The sequence below is a fragment of the Amblyraja radiata genome, chromosome 5 (genome assembly GCF_010909765.2).
Source record: "Amblyraja radiata isolate CabotCenter1 chromosome 5, sAmbRad1.1.pri, whole genome shotgun sequence".
Lineage (NCBI taxonomy): Eukaryota > Metazoa > Chordata > Chondrichthyes > Rajiformes > Rajidae > Amblyraja > Amblyraja radiata.
In genome coordinates this window covers 89,896,627-89,915,785 of record NC_045960.1, presented here as the reverse complement: position 1 = coordinate 89,915,785, position 19,159 = coordinate 89,896,627, and the positions used below count along the sequence as shown (strand labels likewise).

The 19,159-nt window shown below is 44.0% G+C and overlaps 1 long non-coding RNA gene across 1 annotated transcript in view; it reads right to left on the bottom strand.

The window, feature by feature from the left end:
• Positions 1-15,670: 15,670 nt before the first annotated feature.
• The window catches only part of LOC116973531, a 29,625-nt gene continuing 26,136 nt past the window's right edge, over positions 15,671-19,159 (bottom strand). Inside the window, exon 3 of the long non-coding RNA XR_004412070.1 lies at positions 15,671-16,599. This is a non-coding gene — a long non-coding RNA (uncharacterized LOC116973531). The remainder of the gene's footprint in view (positions 16,600-19,159) is intronic.

Genomic DNA, 19,159 nt, shown 5'->3' with positions numbered 1-19,159 from the left:
AAATGATCAGCCATGATCATAGCTGGCTCGATGGGCCAAATGGCCTACCCCTGCACCTACTTTTCTTTTTTTTCTATGTTTTCTATGTATCATGTGCAGGAAGATGGGGTTAGTTTCATGTGGTATTATGGTCGGCACACAGATGCTGGGCCGAAAAGCCTGCTCCTATGATGTACTGTTCCATGATCTATGTTCTTAACCATTTGTTGTACCGGCTATGCGCTGAGAAATGTGACACATCTAGAAACTCCTAACGGACTATAATATTCCATTACAGAGTACTTTCAAACTTAAGTGCATCCACGTTCAAACATGTAGGTAAAAAATGTAATTATGTTCCTCTCAGGCAAAATGCATGTGTTCTGAAGGTAGTTATTACATCTAGGCCAATTGAATCTGGGAATTGAGCCTAAGGGTACAATAAAGAGAATTAGCACACCATTACAATGTTAACATAACTAGGGGATTCATGTGTTAAATACAGTTTTAATATGCCTATTAACTCAGCAGGCAGCTCTGTCAAGCCACAGGAGTTAGAATAAAATACTGCCCTTCTCACCTGTCACGTTGCTGGTACATTGTTATAATGCTGTTCAGATACAATCCATTATCTTTATGGGCTGGTTATACAACAGTATTCATCTGGATGAGCAGCAGCACCAATACTACAGCAATCAAAACGTGCTGTCATGATTCTGGTACAAAACTCCTTCAAGGCTGATCCTTTGCATTCTTACACCCGGTTAGAGTCTTGTCATAAGGTCATAAGTGATAGGAGCAGAATTAGGCCATTCGGCCCATCGAGTCTACTCCACCATTCAATCATGGCTGATCTATCTCTCCCTCCTAACCTGATTCTCCTGCCTTTTCCCCATAGCCTCTGACACCTGTACTAATCCAGAATCTATCTATTTCTGCCTTAAAAATATCCACTGACTTGGCCTCCACAGCCTTCCGTGGCAAAGAATTCCATAGAGTCACCACCTTGTCTGCCGGGACAACACATTGGATCATCGGGGTCTTGTGATTTTCCAGCTACTGAATTGTGGCAACTATTTACTGGTGTGTGCTCCAGGCAAGGATGCGTCTTCAGAAAAGTAATGCTCCGGGGAATAGGTAGTATGAGATAAACTTCACCAAGGAGTCTCGTAAGTCAGATGCAGTATACTTATAGCAGCCACATGCAAAGGCAACACCCCAAATAAATACATTTTCCATTTGTAAGTCCATGGCTGACACTGAAATTACATCACAAATCAATGCAGGTGTCATACTCACTGCTCTGGAAACTTAAAAAATGTTTTTTTTAACAAATTTATATCACTTTATCGAGTCAGACACAAAATGCTGGAGTGACTCAATGGGTCAGGCAGCATCTCTGGAAAAAAAGGAATAGGTGATAGGAATACAAGGAATAGATCCTTCAGACTGATGAAGGATCTCGACCCGAGACGTCAACAATTCCTTTTCTCCAGAGATGCTGCATGTCCTGCTGAGTTACTCCAGCTTTTTGTGCCTATCTTCGGTGTAAACCAGCATCTGCAGTTCCTTCTTACACATGTCATCGGGTCACTTGGAAACTTCTTTTACATTATTGATTTATGAACAAGGTTCGCTGATTGATGAGAAAATCATAAATTGATTAATGGGATTATTTAATGGAATAATGGAGTAGTTAAGTCTCAGGCACAAAGTGCAGTGCAGTTGTTAAGCAACATCAATATCATTTGGGTTCCATAAAGGGGTGGCACGGAGGCGCAGCTGGTAGAGCTGCTGCCTTACTACGCCAGAGACCCAGGTTCGATCTTGACCTCCAGTGCTGTCTATGTGGAGTTTGCACATTCTCCCTGTGACCGCGTGGGTTTCCTCCGGGTGCTCCAATTTCCACCCACATCCCAAAGATGTGCGGGTTTGTAGGTTAATTGTCCCTAGCGTGCAGGGAGAGGATGGGAAATATAGAACTGGTGTAAAAAGGTGATCGATGGTCGGTGTGGGCTCGGTGGGCCAAAAGGCCTGTTTCCATGCTCTTTCTCTAAACTAAGCTGACCTAAGACTCAAGTACATAGTAATAAATTAATTCAATGTCTTTTAAAAAATGGATTGGAGAGCAGTTTGTGTTCAAAGTTGTTGTGGGCAGCTATCAGTAGTCAAACAGTAGTGCAGGTGGAGTCAGATAGGCTATTGTATGTAAGACAAGGAGATCTGACAGCGGAGGTGATTCCTTGCATTTTATTGTAAAAGGATTGGAAAGGCTCGGCCAATTCTATTGATCTCGAAGCCTGCAGCATTTTTACTGGGCTTGAATGAAACACAAAGTGCTGGAGTAACTACGCAGGTGAGGCAACATCTGTGGAGGGAATGAATAGATGACGTTTCAGGTTGGAACCCATCTTCAAACTCACCTTTCTTGCCTGAAGAAGGGTCCTGATCCAAAAGATGACCTATCCACTCCCTCCATAGATGTTGATTGACCTGCTGAGCTCCCCCAGCATTTTGTATTTTACTCAAGATTCCAGCATTTGTAGTTCCTTCTATCTCCATTCTAATTGTCTTTAACAACTGAGATCCAGGCAGAATGTTTTCCCTCTTTGGGGCATTTAGTGCCAGCTTCAACTGCCTGGAAATAAGGGGTTGGCCATTGCAAATGGGAATGAGAAAATATTTCTTCACTCAGGTAGTAGAGAATCTTAGGAATTCTCTGTCCAAAAGAGCTGTGGCATTCAGTCATTGAGTATTTTCAAGACAGAAGATGTTTAGAAGTGGAGGGAAGTGAGGATCGTTTTGTACAGGAAAGTGGTGTTGAGGTGCATTGGCCACCATCATTGAATGGTGGAAAAGGCTCAGGAGGTTTTATTTCTGGTGTTCTTACACGGAATAAGAATGAAATATCCTCAGAGAGCATGGAAACAGGCCATTTGGCACAACTCGTCCATGCCGATCAAGATGCCCCATCTAAGCTTGTCCCATTTGCCCGCATTTGGACCATATCCCTCTAAACCAGTCCTATCCATGTTCTTGTCCGAGTCTCCTTTAAATGCTATTTTAGTACCAGCCTCAACTACCTCCCCTGGCAACTTGTTTCATACACCTACAACATTCTAAGTGACAAAATTGCCTTATTTAAATCTTGCCGCCCTCAACTTAAACCTAAGTCCTCTAGTTCTTGATTCCCCTACTCTGGGTAAAAGACTGTGCATTTAATCAATCTATCCCCTTCATGATCTTATGCACCTCTACAAGATCACCCCTCAGTCTCCTGTGCTCCAAGGGATAATATCCGAGCCTGCCCAACCTCTCCCAAAAGCTCAGCCCCCCAATTACTGGCAGCATCCGTGTAAACCTTCTTGGCACTCTTTCCAGCTTAATTACATCCTTCCTATAGCAGGGTGACCACAACTAAACACAGTACTCCAAATGTGGCCTCAGCAACCACTTAAACAACTGGAACAGTATGTCCCAACATACTGTATGTATTCAGTACTCTGTCTGATGAAGGCCAGTGTACCAAAAGCCTTCTTTACTACCCTGTCTACCTGTACTCCTAGATTCTTCTGCGCTAAACCATCCCAAGGCCTGTACCATTCGCTGTGAAGGTCCTGCCATGGTTTGATTTCTCAAAATGCAATGCCTCGCACTTATCTAAGTTCCTCTTTTTCATTTTAGCAAAACCATGCTAGCTTCCCAAAGGGTCAGTAAGAAAATAGGTTTCAACTATCGAGACCTGATTCTCCTGTTATTGTTAAATGGCAGCAGTACTGAGAATTTTTAGTTTAGTTTCATTTAGTTTATTATTGTCACATGTACTGAGGTGGGGTGAAAAGCTTTTGTTTGCGTGCTATCCAGTCAAAGAAAAGACTATGCATGAATACAATCAAACCATACATAAAAGGTACAACATTTAGTGCAAGATAGTTCAAGGATCGCCAATGAGGTATATGGGATGTCAGGACTCTAGCTGATGAGAGGACCGTTCAGTTGCCTGATAACAGCGGGGAAGAAACTGGTCCTGAATCTGGTGGTCCGTGTTTTCAAACTTCTGTACAATTTGCCTGATGAAAGCAGAAGGAGATGGAATGACAGGGGTGAATCTACCATGTCTCCTGGAAGTTCAAGAACAATATTTCTACTGGTGTGTCTGGGAAGAGTGATTATGGGGGATATCAGGTGGAAGTATCACAAGGCTTGGCTGCAAACTTCTCCACTGCTACATAGCCTGCTGTCACCGTATCACAACTTACGTATAATGATTCATGAAGTTCCAAACCGTGGATTTACACCTTCAATTGAGCAGGAAAAGGAAAGAAAAGCTGAGAAAATGAAAAGAAAAGCCGTGGGGCCCTCTTTCCATTTGGGGAGTCCCATTTCTAACCATCGAAGGTTGCATCGTGGAAGAACAATCTGCAAATGCTGAGATACTTAAATATTAAAAATGGCTGTTGTCTTTAAAAATATTGATAAAATGTCCAGATTGTTCAGATCTTAACTGCCAATGTGTACAAACCAATGTGTATCAACCAATGGTCAGTTCACAATTATGGTGGTCCGTGAACAAAATATTAACGTGTATAACAGCAAACATTACCAAACGAGAGAGCTACCTTACTAATGCAATAAGCCAACATCAAATGAAAAGTGAAGCTATCAGTTCACAATTAATGTTCCTTTTTTCACCTCATCCTATTCTTCCAACTCAGTTTCCAGCTTCATGCTCACACCCACTGAAAAATGTTGTTTCTTTTCATCTTATTTTTAGTATTTATTTCCCCTGGTTAATGTTCAAGTTAAAATAAAAAGCAGCTGCCAATCAGCCAAGTAACTTTTAAAATAGCGCAACAAGTTTCCATTGAGGAAAGAACATTATTATGGCCTTGCAATCAGTCCCAGTGAGAATAAGTGTTACTTTCTACTGGGAAGCTTGTGCTCTGCCATGTGTGTACAGCGTGTAAGAAAGATTCTGCAGTGGGGTTATAAAGCAACTGCAAATGTCCATGGGACATGTGAATAGAGAAAAAAATAGGTGCAGGAGGAGGCCATTGGACCCTTCGAGCCAGCACTGCCATTCAATATGATCATGGCTGATCATCTAAAATCAGTACCCCATTCTGGCTTTTTTCCCCATATCCCTTGATTCCTTTAGTCCTAATGCCCCTGTCCTACTTAGGAAACCTGAACGGAAACCTCTGGAGACTTTGCACCCCACCCAAGGTTTCCGTGCAGTTCCCGGAGGTTTTTGTCAGTCCCCCTACCTACTTCCATTACCTGCAACCTCCGGGAACTGCACGGAAACCTTGGGTGGGGCGCAAAGTCTCCAGAGGTTTCCGTTCAGGTTTCCTAAGTGGGACAGGGGCATTAGAGCTAAATCTAACTGTCTTTTGAAAACCTCATAAATTGGCCTCCACTGCTTTCTATGGCAGAGAATTCCACAGATTCTCAACTCTCTGGGTGAAGAAGTTTTTCCTCATCTCAGTCCTAAATGGTCTACCCCTTATTCTTAATCTGTGCCCCTGGTTCTGGACTCCCCCAATGAGTTTTTCCTGCATTTAGTCTGTCCAATCCTTTATGAATGTTATATGTTTATGAGATATCCTCTCATCCTTCTAAATTCAAGTGAATACAAGCCCGATCGACCCATTCTTTCATGTAGGAACATCGTTCAGTGCCATAGCTGTTCTTGGTTATACTAGAACTTATTACAACTGCAGTCACACCCATCTTGGCTTGGCAGCAAGTTTGGGAAGTTAAACTCCATGCAATTTTTAGTTAAATGGATAGATTAAAGTCAGCCTAGCCACAGCAGATCGCCAAAATGCTTGCCACAGCCCATTAAAAGTACAGAGAAAAACTGGTTTAACATTTTTTATAAAATGAAACTGATGTGCCTGTAAGGTCACTTAACGTCGAACAGATCAGGGTCAGTTTACTGGACTGATACCTGGCTTTGGGCCGATTGCCTCTTGAGGAAAGATTGGACAGGCTGTATCCACTAGAGTTTAGAAGAGTGAGCAGAGACGGGATTGAAATAAATAAGATCCTGAAAGGCATTAACAGGGTGAATATGGAGAGGATGCTTCCTCTTGAGGGAGAATAGAGATCAAGAGTTGACAGATTAAAAAATAAGGTAACAGCCATTTAAGACAGTGATGAGGTTGTGGGTTCTTTAAAAACTCCTCCAAGGACAGAGGAAGCAACATCTTTGAATAATTTAAGAAGAGGAAGACATATTATTGATAAGCAAGGTCTGGAGATAAGCAAGGAATGAGTTTATCAATTGAGCTTACATTGAGATAAGCCATGAATGAGCAGAGCCAGCATTAGGAATCAAGTAGCCAGCTCATGCTCATGATTTGTATCTTGCATGTGTGATTGTGTATTCAGAGATTCCAGCATTTTTCATGACACTGATGTCAGGAATATTGGTGGATTCCTCTTTGCTATTTTTGGAAATAATGGGATCACATTTAGGGCAGCATAATGGTGCAGCAGGAAAGTTACTGCTTTACAGTGCCAGAGACCCAGGTTCGATCTGGACTACGGGTGCTGTCTGTACGGAGTTTGCTCTTTCTCCCTGTGACCACATTGTTTTTCTCTGGGTGCTCCGGTTTCCTCCCACACTCTAAAGACATGCAGGTTTGTAGGTTAATTGGCTTCTGTAAATCGTCCCTAGTGTGTAGGATGGGACCACTGTGAACAGGTGATCGCTGGTCGGCAGGGACCAGTTTCCATGCTGTATCTCAAAACTAAACCATACAAAAAACTTGCTGCCTTCTACTGTGGGTACCATTCTCTATGGGATTTTAGAAGACCTATTTTCTCCATGCTCATGTCCTTCAAAACCTGGGATATTGGCCATCATGTCCTGGGGATTTATCATCTTTCAGCCTTATCACTTTCTCCAAGACTATTTTTTTTCCTTTATGTTCTTTTCTCTGAACTTATTCATTCCATATCTATATTACTGCACTTTTTGGGGGGTTTCTGTGTCTCGCATGAAGACAATCACAAAATATTGTTTTACTCTTCTTTGACATTTTTCACTAATTTTATAGTTTAGTTTATTGTCACGTGTGCCGAGGTACAGTGAAAAGCTTTTGTTGCATGTTAACCAGTCAGTGGGAAGACAATACATGATTACAATCGAGCCATCCACAGTGTGCAGATACAGGATAAAGGGAATAACAGTTAGGGCAAGATAATGCCAGTAAAGTCTGATTAAAGATAGCCCGAGGGTCTCAATAATGAATCGGCACTGATGTTTTCCAACAATCAAATTGAACTTCAAACAATTCAATTCTTTTACATATTTTCCATAACTCAAATTATTTTATCTTCCAAGTATTTATTTATGCAATTTCCAATCTGAAAATTGAATCTGTATCCACCATAGGATGTGGAGAGCTACATTTCTTGATAATTGTAACTGTGGATTATGTTGAAGTAGGCTTTTACTTTTCCAGCAGCTGTGTAACAAGTCTTTTCTATATATTTGTGTGTATTAGAAAGACATAGATTGGAGTTAGAAGAAACGGGATTAAGTTTATTATTGTGATTTATACGTTGGAAGCATTTTGTTTTGCTGGACCATTATTTCAGATTCAATGCTTGGGTCAGAGCCATCAAGGTTCCGATGACCACTGGGCATGTTTTGTCAATAGTCACAGCCCACCCACTGGTCTACAAACTTGGCTCCAACACCTCTCCTGCCAGCATACAAATGGAAAGACTGAAGGCAAGCATTGAGGACTGCCAAAAGCAAACGCAGAACAATAAATAAATGTCTTACACAACTCACTTCCATCTGCATCCAATTGAGAAAAAAAAAGAATAAACCTTGTTGGGTTTTGCCATCTGTTGCGTATCACTTCATCCCTCCCCCCCCCCCCCCCCCCCCCCCCCCCCCCCACCTCCCGACTCTTAGAAAGTGGTTTGTCTATAGTACAGAAGCAAGGCTTACGTTGAGACATTGAGTGAGTAGCAAGCCAGCATCTGTTCCCATGGTAAGAATGCCTAACACTGGGGTGCATAGGTTTATGGTGAAAGGGACACGGTTTAAAGGGGATTCGAGGGGTAAACATTTTATACAAATAGGACTTGGTATCTGGAACGAGCTGCCAGTGGAGGTGCAAGGTGCAAGAACAGGGACAACATTGAAGAGTTATGTGGACAGGTACTTGAATGAGCAAGAAATATAGAGAGGTGTGGAATTAATGAAGGTGATTGACATTAGTATAGATAGGCTTAGTATAGATAGGCATGATAGTCAGCATAGGCATGGTGGGCCAAGGAGCTTGTTTCTAAGAGAGAGTTTCAAGAGAGAGTTAGATTTAGCTCTTGGGGCTATGGGAATCAAGGGATATGGGGATGAAGCCGGAACGGGATACTGATTTTGGATGATCAGCCATGATCATATTGAATGGTGGTGCTGGCTCAAAGGACCGAATGGCCTACTACTGCACCTATTTTCTGACATGTTTGCACATGTTTCTAAGCCTTACAAGATGACCCTGGAATGCAAGGATGAATCAGCTGGTAGAATATAGAAATGAAGAGTTGCAGTTGCTGGCTTACCAAAAAAAGACTCAAAATGCTGAAGTAACTCAGCGGGTCAGGCAGCATCCATGGAGAATATGTGTAGGTGATGTTTCAGGTTAGAGGCACTAGTCACTTGTGACTGCTAGTTCTCCAGGGATTCTTCCTGACCAGCTGAGTTTGCCAGGGATGCTACTGTTTACAAAGTCACCAATGAACTTGGAAAAGAGGCAAACGGTCTGAGTATCCTTGTGGAAACAATGAACTGCAGATGCTGGCTTACAAAAAAAAGACACAAAGTGCTAAAGTAACTCAGCGGGTCAGGCAATATCCCTGGACACCATGGACAGGTGTTGGTTCGGGTTGTGACCCTTCTTCAGACTGAAGGAATAGAGGAAAGAAAGCGAGTAAGGAAAGGCGAGGGGAAGGAGTGGAGCAAAAATGGGCAAGTGATAGGTGGATTGAAGTGAGGTGCGGTGATCGGCAGATAATGCCTCCCCTGCTGCTGGGAGGACTGAAATGAAAGCCCAGTCATCAACCAATCTGGATTGGAAAGTCAATGCCACTGGCATAAGGAGCCTCGATGGACGGGAGCATTCCTCTCAGGGGTGGCAAAGACATCGAGTGTGGCACGCAGTGGTGGGTGGTCCAGTGGGATAGAAGCACTGGGCGTGGAGGGCGGACAGACCTCTCAGGGGGGCGGACAACGAGCGGATGGAGGTGGAGATGGAGGTGGAGTGAAGGAAGGTCAATGAGAGTGAACCACAGTGAGGGGGAGGGTGGAGGCCTCAAGTTTCACGAGGAGGCCTTATATTAGCCAAATAGTTGTTCCACAATAAGCCGTGTGTGTGAATGATGTGACATTAGATTTTGATATTGACACCATTGAGCATATTGCCCCGACATCCAGCTGTTGTTAATATTTTCCTCCTCAACTTGTCAGTCCGACAACCGCAAATTGTGCACATTAAAATATCCCTTTTGTCCAATACTTCCAAGGTCAGAGCAGTGCAGTATAACAGATGCGATGATAAGAGTTAACATTATGTTAGGGCTTCACTGACATTCATTAAGAGCTGCTCGGTTGAATTATAGCTTTGTGACTCCTACACAGTGCCTGTGTGTATACATGCCATTTTAATGTATTATAAAGTCAAACAGTTTTTCCTCTGCCACCCTTTAATACTATCATTAGCTCAATGGGAAGCACATGTGGCACTTTGTTGCAAGAACACACCATAAGTTATCCATCAGGCACCAAGTTAGTGCGGCCCCGTGAGCCTGTAGATATTTGCACACGGCACCCTTTTCTGTTTTTTTTTAAGGGAGGGCTTTAAAAATGTGTGGTGTCACGTCACAGTAACGCACGGAGTGGCGGCGTGTTTCAGTTAATTGGAAGTAGTAATCAGTCATAGACATAGACAATAGACAATAGGTGCAGGAGGAGGCCATTTGGCCCTTCGAGTCTGCACCTCCATTCACTGTGATCATGGTTGATCATCCACCATCAGTACCCCGTTCCTGCCTTCTCCCCATACCCATTGTTTCCGCTAGCCCCGGGCTCTATCTAATTCTCTTTTGAATGCACCCACTGCATTGGCCTCCACTATCTTCTGAGGCAGAGAATTCAACAAATTCACAGCTCTCTGGGTGAAACCGTTTTTTCTCATCTCAGTTTTAAATGGCCTCCCCTTTATTCTTGGACTGTTGCCCCTGGTTCTGGACTCCCCCAACATTGGGAACATTTTTCCTGCATCTAGCTTGTCCAGTCCTTTTATAATTTTATATGTTTCTATTAGATACCCTCTCATCCTTCTAAATTCCAGTGAATGCAAGCCCAGTCTTTCCAATCTTTCCTCATATGACATTGCACATGTGCTGATGGCTGGAACTGAGGTGACTATTGACATGAGATGAATGTGGAGGCCACCTGCCAGCCTCTCCCTTTGACCGGGCCGGTGATTTGCATTCCTGTGGCCTGTTGCTCTGTGATGTTTTCAAGCACTACCCAGTGCTCTGCTGAGCTTGATATTATGGAGACTTTCCGATCGCCCTGGACCCGACCCTGTCATATGATTAATAATCAGTCGCATGGGGGCTTCCGAGACTCCTGCTGCCCCTTCATGTCTATCCATAACCACATTAAAAGAAAATAAACATTTCTATAATTTGCCGCCTAGCCAATGGAGGTAAATGTGCTTCCAACAAGCTCAATAAAGGAGTAATTAAAACCTTTCCCCCTCTGTGCTCCGTCATTTTAAGCATTTGACAATCTATGCTTCAGAAATAATTCATAAGGAAAATCCACCTTCCCATGAGGGGATGATTTGATGGTTTACAATACAACGTTCATTGCTCGCTTTTGTACAAGCCATTGAGTAACCAAAATAAAGCAAAGTGCTGGATATGCTCGGCAAGGCAGGCAGCAAGCACGGAGAAATGGGGTTTCATTGATTTAGGAACAGTTAAAATTCAGATTTTTGTCACAGTCCAGAATAGGAGATGCAATATTCTGCAGCTTGGAGGGCTTGAAGAATATGGAGTTGCTATGGGGATCAATGGAGGGATTGTGAAGAAAGGGAAAATATTTATTGTCAAAATATTGCTTTAACAGTCTTGGCATGATTTACCACTTGCAAACCAGTGCAATATAAAGCATTTTGTTTTTGTTTTGCTAATTATTATTTCCCACTCCTTCTCATTCCTCAGAAATCCCTTTGCTCATTGATGTGCTGATCATCAGATTAATACTAGTGTACTCTTGTCAGCAAACTCCTACACACAATGACGAGAAGCAGTGGTGACAAAGGTAGTCTCATTCCCTGTGAATGTGCTATCCATCTGGAAGAACCTACCACAGGAAATGAGCAAAGGAAAATATCAACAACATGGGCTTTGGAGATGCTTCACGTAAAGAAGCCAATGCTGGTATCTTCCATCCTTAATATGATGATCAGGATGTGGAATCACATGGACAAGGGAGTTTTGGAAGCTCCAGGATGTCGGGTGAATGGGATGGTGCAGGTGATATGGGTTTGGCTATGAGTGGCAATGTTTTGGATGACGGAGTCTGTGGAGACTGGAAGATGAAGGGTTGAGACTCTGAGGAGACTAAACTCTTGAGAGACCAATAGCATTTTATTTAGTTTAGCGTAGAAGTAGAGTGGAAACAGACCCATTGGCCCACCGAGCCTGTGCAGACCAACGAACCCCCGTACACCAGTTCTATCCTACACGGGACGATTTACGGAAGCCAATTAACCTACAAACCTGCATGTCTTGAACCGGATCTCTGACGCTCTAAATCAACAACTCTAGCGCTGCGCCACTGTGTCACCCCCAGGCATGGACAAATGTTTTAGGAATCAGTGAGCTGAGCCACAGTGAAAGGAGGTTGCCTTGATGATGAAGTAGATAGTAGCAGCTCATCTCGGTGTGCAATAAGATATCAGCCTATGCACGATCTGGTCCAGCCTCTGGTGCTGGAGTTGGTGAGTACATGAACAAGACTAAAAACGATTCCTTTAGTTTTGGTTTCCCAATGGACAGCTGAAGGAAATGCCGAGCTCATCAGTGCCACAGTTTAGAGGCGGTTCAGGGGAGTGAGGAAGGTGGTGGAAAAGTGGAACTAAGTGAAAGTGATGCTGTGTTTCCAGATGGTACAAGACAGTAGAGGGTACAGGGTGCCTGTAGCTGTGGGAGACTGAGTGATGTGAGCTGCAAACGCAAGCGAGGATAATGCTATCGATCAATACAACACTGAACGAGGCCTTTTGGCCCATCGTGCCAGTGCTGGTCAATTCATGGAACTATCTAATCAGCAGTACTTTGCCTGCCAATTAAACTTCTATTACATATTCAGGCTTGAGCTAAAGTAGGGTTGGGGACTGAGTGATGAGAGAAATATGTTATATGGGAATAAGCTGGGATTGTCATTGTGTGACAACTGTGCATTTATGTTGCAGCAAAGCGTACGGAGCGGTGTCTTATTCTGCACCAGCGACCAGCCAGGGTACCTTCATATTGCTGAGTGAAAGGATGAGGTCTCTCTTGACTCGTACTCTCAAAGCTACATCAAGCATCCGTCTGACCTGCTTGCTATTTTAGCATTGGCCGCAATCAAACTGATTGGATCCACATTAGAAAACAAAACAATGTTCCCTGGCATTGTACCAATGGCATGCAATTCAGAGTGAACAGCCTAGCTTGACTCGAATGACTAGCAGATTTGATCATGCAAGTCTGGTATATGCCAGATAGCCAGGCTGTTACGATCTTACTCGCTTGTTAAAAAGCAAGCTGTTGGCAACCTTTAATTGGCAACAAAAAGAGATGAATCCCTCTGTCATAACGTACTAATGGATCAGGCCACAGTCTCCTGGCTGGTCTTCTTGCTAATCGGTTATGACCAGAGACTGGCAGAGCTCCCAGTAAGTGGCATTGTGCCGCATCTTTACAATGGCTCCAGTTGCAGTCTGTCAACACCACTTCAAAAAACACATCAGGATTGGCAGCAATTAATTAACAGGCATTCCAGCGGTGACTAGATTTAGAGATGGGATCTCCACGTATGCACTGCCACCTATTCCTTGGACAGGAACTGGATTCCTCCGATAAATCCCTTCTGCACCCTCTCCGTCTTGTTATCCCACCCAAAGAGTGGTGCCCAGAATTGGATGTAATATTCCTCTTGAATCTCATTTGTGTCTCAGTTGTTTCCTACAACTTCCTTTTTCTTGCACTTTTTTTTTTCCCAATAATAAAACTAAGAATACTATTTGTTTTGCATTCATCAGTAAGATGCAACTGAATTCCAATGGTGTGCTGCATAAAATGGAAGAAGGGTCTCGACCCGAAACGTCACCCATTCCTTTTCTCCAGAGATGCTGCCTGTCCCTCTGAGTTACTACAACAATTTGTGTCTATCTGCGGTTTAAACCAGCATCTGCAGTTACTTCCTACATAAAACGGAGGAGTGTTTTCTATCACATCTATCACAAAGTCCACTGGTCTTAAAGAACTCTGTGGATTGTGCATTTTTTACAGTCTCCAAGAACCTTGAAAAGAGGCAAACAGTCTGAATATCTTTGTAGGAACAATGAACTGCAGATTCTGGTTTACAAAACAAGATACAAAGGTATCAAAGGTATCAAAGGTATTTTATTAGTCACATTCACATACACCCAGGTGTAGTGAAGTGAAATGCTTTTTGCCATTTTGCAGCACACAAAAAAAGAATACAGACATAACACCAATGAGAGTCTTAAACACATAGAACATCCCCCCACAATGGCTCCCACCATGAGGGAAGGCACAAAGTCCAGTCCCCAACCCCAGTTCACCCATAGTCGGGCCCATTGAGGCCTCCACAGTTGCCTCTACGGAGGCCCGATGTTCCAGGCCGTTCTCGCCGGGTGATGTTGCTCCGGCGTCGGGAGAGTCCTCCCAGCGGCCTGGGAACCCTGGAACGGCCGCTTCCGCACTGGAGGCCGCGGCTTCCGAAGCCAACAAGGCCGCGCCGGTTGGAGCTCCACAACTGGCGATCTCATCTAGAGATCCCAGGCTCCCGATGTTAAGTTCAGCGCCGCCGCCCGCAGCTGGTCGCTCCACAGTCCCGCAGCTCCGCGATGTTTTACCCGGCGGTCTCAGCTCACCGGAGCTCCAGCGCGGCGACCCAGGCAAGGCATCGCCCGCTCCACGATAGCGCTCCAGCGCTGTGCCGCCGCCGAAGCCGAGGTTCTGGGCGGTCCCCGACAGGAAACGCCGCTCCAGGCCCGCTGGTAGGCCGCGAGGACGGGTCGAAGCTGCAGCCCGGAGAAAAGCCGCCTCTCCGACCAGGTAGGGACCCTGAAAGGTAGTTTCCCCCTTCCCCCCCCCCCCCCACCCCCCACACCCCCCACATTAAAAAAGTCTAGGCCTCCAAACAAAACACTTAACTAACTAAAATAAAAAATAAAAGATGAAGAGACAGACAGCTGCTGGCTAGGCAGCCGTGCACAGGACAGCGCCCCTATTGGCCAAGGTGCTGGAGTAACTCATCATATCAGGCCACATTCCTGGAGAATGTGGATATGTGATATTTCAAGTCAGGATCCTGCTTCAGATTGAAGAAGGGTCCTGTCCCAAAATGTTACCTACCCATGTTCTCCATGGATGCTGCCTGACCCAACGAGTTACTCCAGCATTTTATGTATTTTTCTGAGCATCCTTGTGTTTCCCTTGCATAAGAGGCGATTGTTCTTGAACAAGGGCTGAACAGGCTTTGACAGCAGAGTCTTTTATTGTAAGAAGTTTCTTAACAGATTTTACAGCAGAAGCAAAACATGGAATAGGATGTGGCATGGAAAATCTGCTACAGATTGCTGTCAGTCCAGTCCATCTTCAAGTCGATGATTTAATCAAAATGAACGCAAGGGAAATACAACTCAATACGGCTCGCAGAAACTATTATATTCTTGCCCTTTCCTGTGCAGACATGAAAGATTGACCTTTTGTTTTATGTACAGGTGGGAATACTTTGCAAGAAAAACAGGTGTGCTTAGGAACTAGAAACCACTCTGTGTGGCATCACAATCCCTTGATAAACCACGTGGTTGCAATGTTTCTTTGTGGTCGTACTTGGCTCTACAATAAACAAGTTATCTCGCAGCTGTGAAATTTTTGACCCCCACAATGTCATTCAAATTAAAAATCCAAGGAAAAAAAAAAAAAAATCCTTTGAATGTAAAAACATTAATCATACTGCTTTTGTTTGGACAGTTCAGAATTCTGTACAGCGAGGTATACAATGCCTTCCTTTAATGTAGCAACCTTTTCATATAATCAAATTAAAGATTGGCTTTATTTCCAGGAAGTACCAAGTTTGGGGCTTAAGTTGTTTATTGATTCCTTCGTGTTAAACCTGCTTTCCACCTCTCTTGCTTTGACATTTTTGTCTTCCCTTTAAGGTAAAAATAATGTCCCATCTCCAAGTGGGAACAGCACCGATGCCACAGTGTTATAATCTCTTATCAATAGTCAGGGCTTTTGGTGGATTTGGGCCTCTTACAGTTTGTAGATCACTGTGCTTAAGAGGAACGAGACATTTTTAAGATACTACAGTACTGTAGTTGCAAGTAGACAGAAACTAAGACAGGTTTTCAGTCAAACTGTTGCCAGTGTGGGTTTCCTTTATTTTACAAAAGTACACTGCGCATACCCGCACACATATTCACAAGACTGATAAGATAATGAATATTTAACATGACACAAATAACCCCATTTGGTACACACTTGTTAAAGATACAGTTAGCATTATATACACTACAACAGTGGAGCAAGGTTTGGGGTCATAGTGTCACTCTAAAGACCTGGGTTTGATCCTGGCAGCAGACAATGTCCATGTGGAGTTTGCACGTTCTCCCAGTGTCTTCCTGTTTCTCTTGGATGTTCCGGTTTCCCCCAATATACCAGTTTGGCTACTGTAAGTCACCCCTCAGAGTGGCTAATAGCACCAAAGAAACACAAGGGAGTTGATAGGAATCTGTGAGAGAGCTGACATTGGCAGGTGTAAAGGGAGATAAGGAAGAAGTGATTGGGATAATGGAATTGTATCCCCGAGAGATGGTATGTATCTGATCTCCCAAGGGCATGACACATTATGCAGTGCTCTGCACACTGTACCCATTAATCAATATGACCTTTACATTCATTTCTTTGTAGCTATAAATGCCATAGTGAAGATTTTCATTCCCCCAAATGCACTTTATTCATTACGTGTATAACTGGGACAGGTAATTATCTTCATGCATTCTGCGAAACAATTCAATGCATTCACTTACGATGAGTCAATGCCACTCACATTTCCACTTTAACCACTACATTCATGCAGCCTTTGCGAGGTTGTTACACTGTGTCCAGTGACAGAAGGATCCAGACTGTGGTGCCTCCCCACAGAGTCTTTGCGGTGGCCACACCGAGCTTCAGCCATCCTCCATAAAGGAGGATGGCATTCCCGCACCATAAAGTGCTCTTGGCGATATTTGCCTACGGACATCTCCTTCCACTGGAAGACCAACAAATTTCAGGCAGACCCTGGGGGAAAAAAAGTTTTAGTTTAGTTTAGTTAGTTTAGAGGCACAGCGTGGAAACAGGCTCTTCGGCTCACCAAGTCCGCACCGACCAGCGATCCCCGCACATTAACACAACCCTACACACACTAGGGACAATTTTGCATTTTTAACATTTATACCAAGCCAATTAACCTACAAACCTGGAGTGTTGGAGGAAACTGAAGATCCCTGTGAAAACCCACGCAGGTCACGGGGAGAATGTACAAGCTCCTTACAGACAAACACCCATATTCAGGATCGAACCCGGGTCACTGGCACGGTAAGACAGTAGCTCTATTGCTGCGCCACCATTTTTTGCCAAACCACTATTAGACTTCACATGAATTATTACATTCAGCTTTTTGTTACCTAAATTGTTAAAATACATCTCTTGATGCTCCTGAACACACCATCACTGGTGTAACCTGGGGTCATTGGGTGTTTCGGGTCTTTCAACATCAGACACCCTCACCTAGGCAATCCAGCCGTGGTTGATCAGACCACGACTTGTGTTCAGGTGCCATTCGTTGTCCCCATGGACCTCCTCTCCTGATCCAGAGCCATCCCGAGGCTTTCTTCACTGCCTCTGTGGTGTTCTTGATGGCTCTTCTCCTCGCCACTCCATTGATGCCCAGTGCACTCAAGGCTTTGTAGAGCGATTGCCCTGCAAAACCTCTGCAGCCAACCTCGATGGGCATACACCTTGCCTTCCAGCCCTGCTTACGGCAGTCCATGACCAGCTCTTCATACTTGGCCATCTTCCTCTCGTGCGCCTCCTCCAGACGGTACTCCCACGGCACTGTCCGTTCCAACAAGACGATGTTTTTGGTCGCCTCTGAGACCAGGAGGATGACTGGCCTCAGGGTGGTCGTGACGATGTGCTGTGGGAACTTCAGCTGTTTCACCAGGTCTACAGAAAGCTGCCAGTTTGAATGTAATGGATGTTTGTGATTTTGGAGCGGATAGAAAGTAAGAATCTGGTCCCAGAACGAGGGACTGCAAGATCTGGAGAAGCTAGAGACTTGTATTTGTTCTCTGAGAATGAGTATATTTTTAAGCCACAAATTGTTCCAATGTGGACAACACTAGCCTGAAAGGGTTGTGGAAGCAGGTTCAGCTCGCAGTCATGTACAAATCTGAAAACAATTAAATATTTGCTATTTATCATCTTTTATAATTTTTGTTGCATTCTCCCAGAGTTAAAGGTTCAAGATTATGTATTAAAGCATCTTGAATCAATTGTGCTTCAACAATTGTTTTCTCCCAACAACGGCAGCAGAAGCAGATTCAGTAGTGACTTTGAAAAGAGAATTGAGTAAACACTTAAAATGGAAGTGTTTGCAGGACAATGGTGAAAATACAGTGCATTGCAACTGATGGAACAGTGCTTTCAAAGGGCCAGCATCAGCAGAATGGGCCGAATGAGCTCTTTGGGTTTCTATGAGAAAGAGGGAGTAGAGAATAAGAAAAGATGGAAAGGGCAAAAGAGAAGTGAAAACAATTTCTACAAGGGAGTCTTTTAAAAGTAGAGAGAGGCGGCTGTCGTTGGCAGTAAAGTCTTCATTGAGATTGACCTAACTGCAAATTGGAGTGAATATGACTCTCAGTACCTTTTTCCCCAGGGTGGAAATGTCAAACACTGGAGGGCATAGCCTTAATGTGAAAGAGGCAAAGTTTAAAGGAGATGTGCGAGGTAAGTCTTTTTACACAGAGAATAGTGGGTGTCTGGAACGCACTGCCAGGGAAGCACAATGGTGGAGCGATACAATAGTGGATTTCAAGATGCTTTTATATAGGCATATAGATATGCAGGGAATGGAGGAATACGTATTATGTGCAAGCAGAAGAGATTAGTTTAAGTTGATATCATAGGAAGGAATTGCAGATGCTGGTTTAAACCAAATATAAACATAAAATGCTGGAGTAACTCAGTGGGATAGGCAGCATCTCTGGATAGAAGGAATGGATGACGTTTCGGGTCGAGACCTTTCTTCAGACATGGATATTGTCAATGGTTAGTGCTGGTTAAAGGCGGACTGGGCATCTTTAAATGGCTAAGGCATTGAAGCTGCAAGAAGTGGGTTGTCGATGGTATCTGTCTGAGCATTTGCTGAATGTGACCGATGCTGCAGCCTGCAAAGTTGCACTTCCTCTGGACGTCCTCTGGAGGGGGTGGAATCCGCCGCAGTCCATGAAGATGGCTGAGTTCACGTGAAAACCACTCAGGGTGACGTGCGTGTAGACAACAGCTCCTTGCACCATGGGGACTCTTGCGAACCAAGCAACCTTCTGTGACTACAGAGGGTATGACCATCGGGCCTCTTTGCCTCTACATTTCCAGGCCAGATGAGGAGCCCAGACTCAAACTCGCTAGAATTTAGAAGATTGAGGGGGGATCTTATAGAAACTTACAAAATTCTTAAGGGGTTGGACGGGCTGGATGCAGGAAGATTGTTCCCGATGTTGGGGAAGTCCAGGACAAGGGGTCACAGTTTAATGATAAAGGGGAAATCCTTAATGATAAAGGGGAAAAACATTTTTCA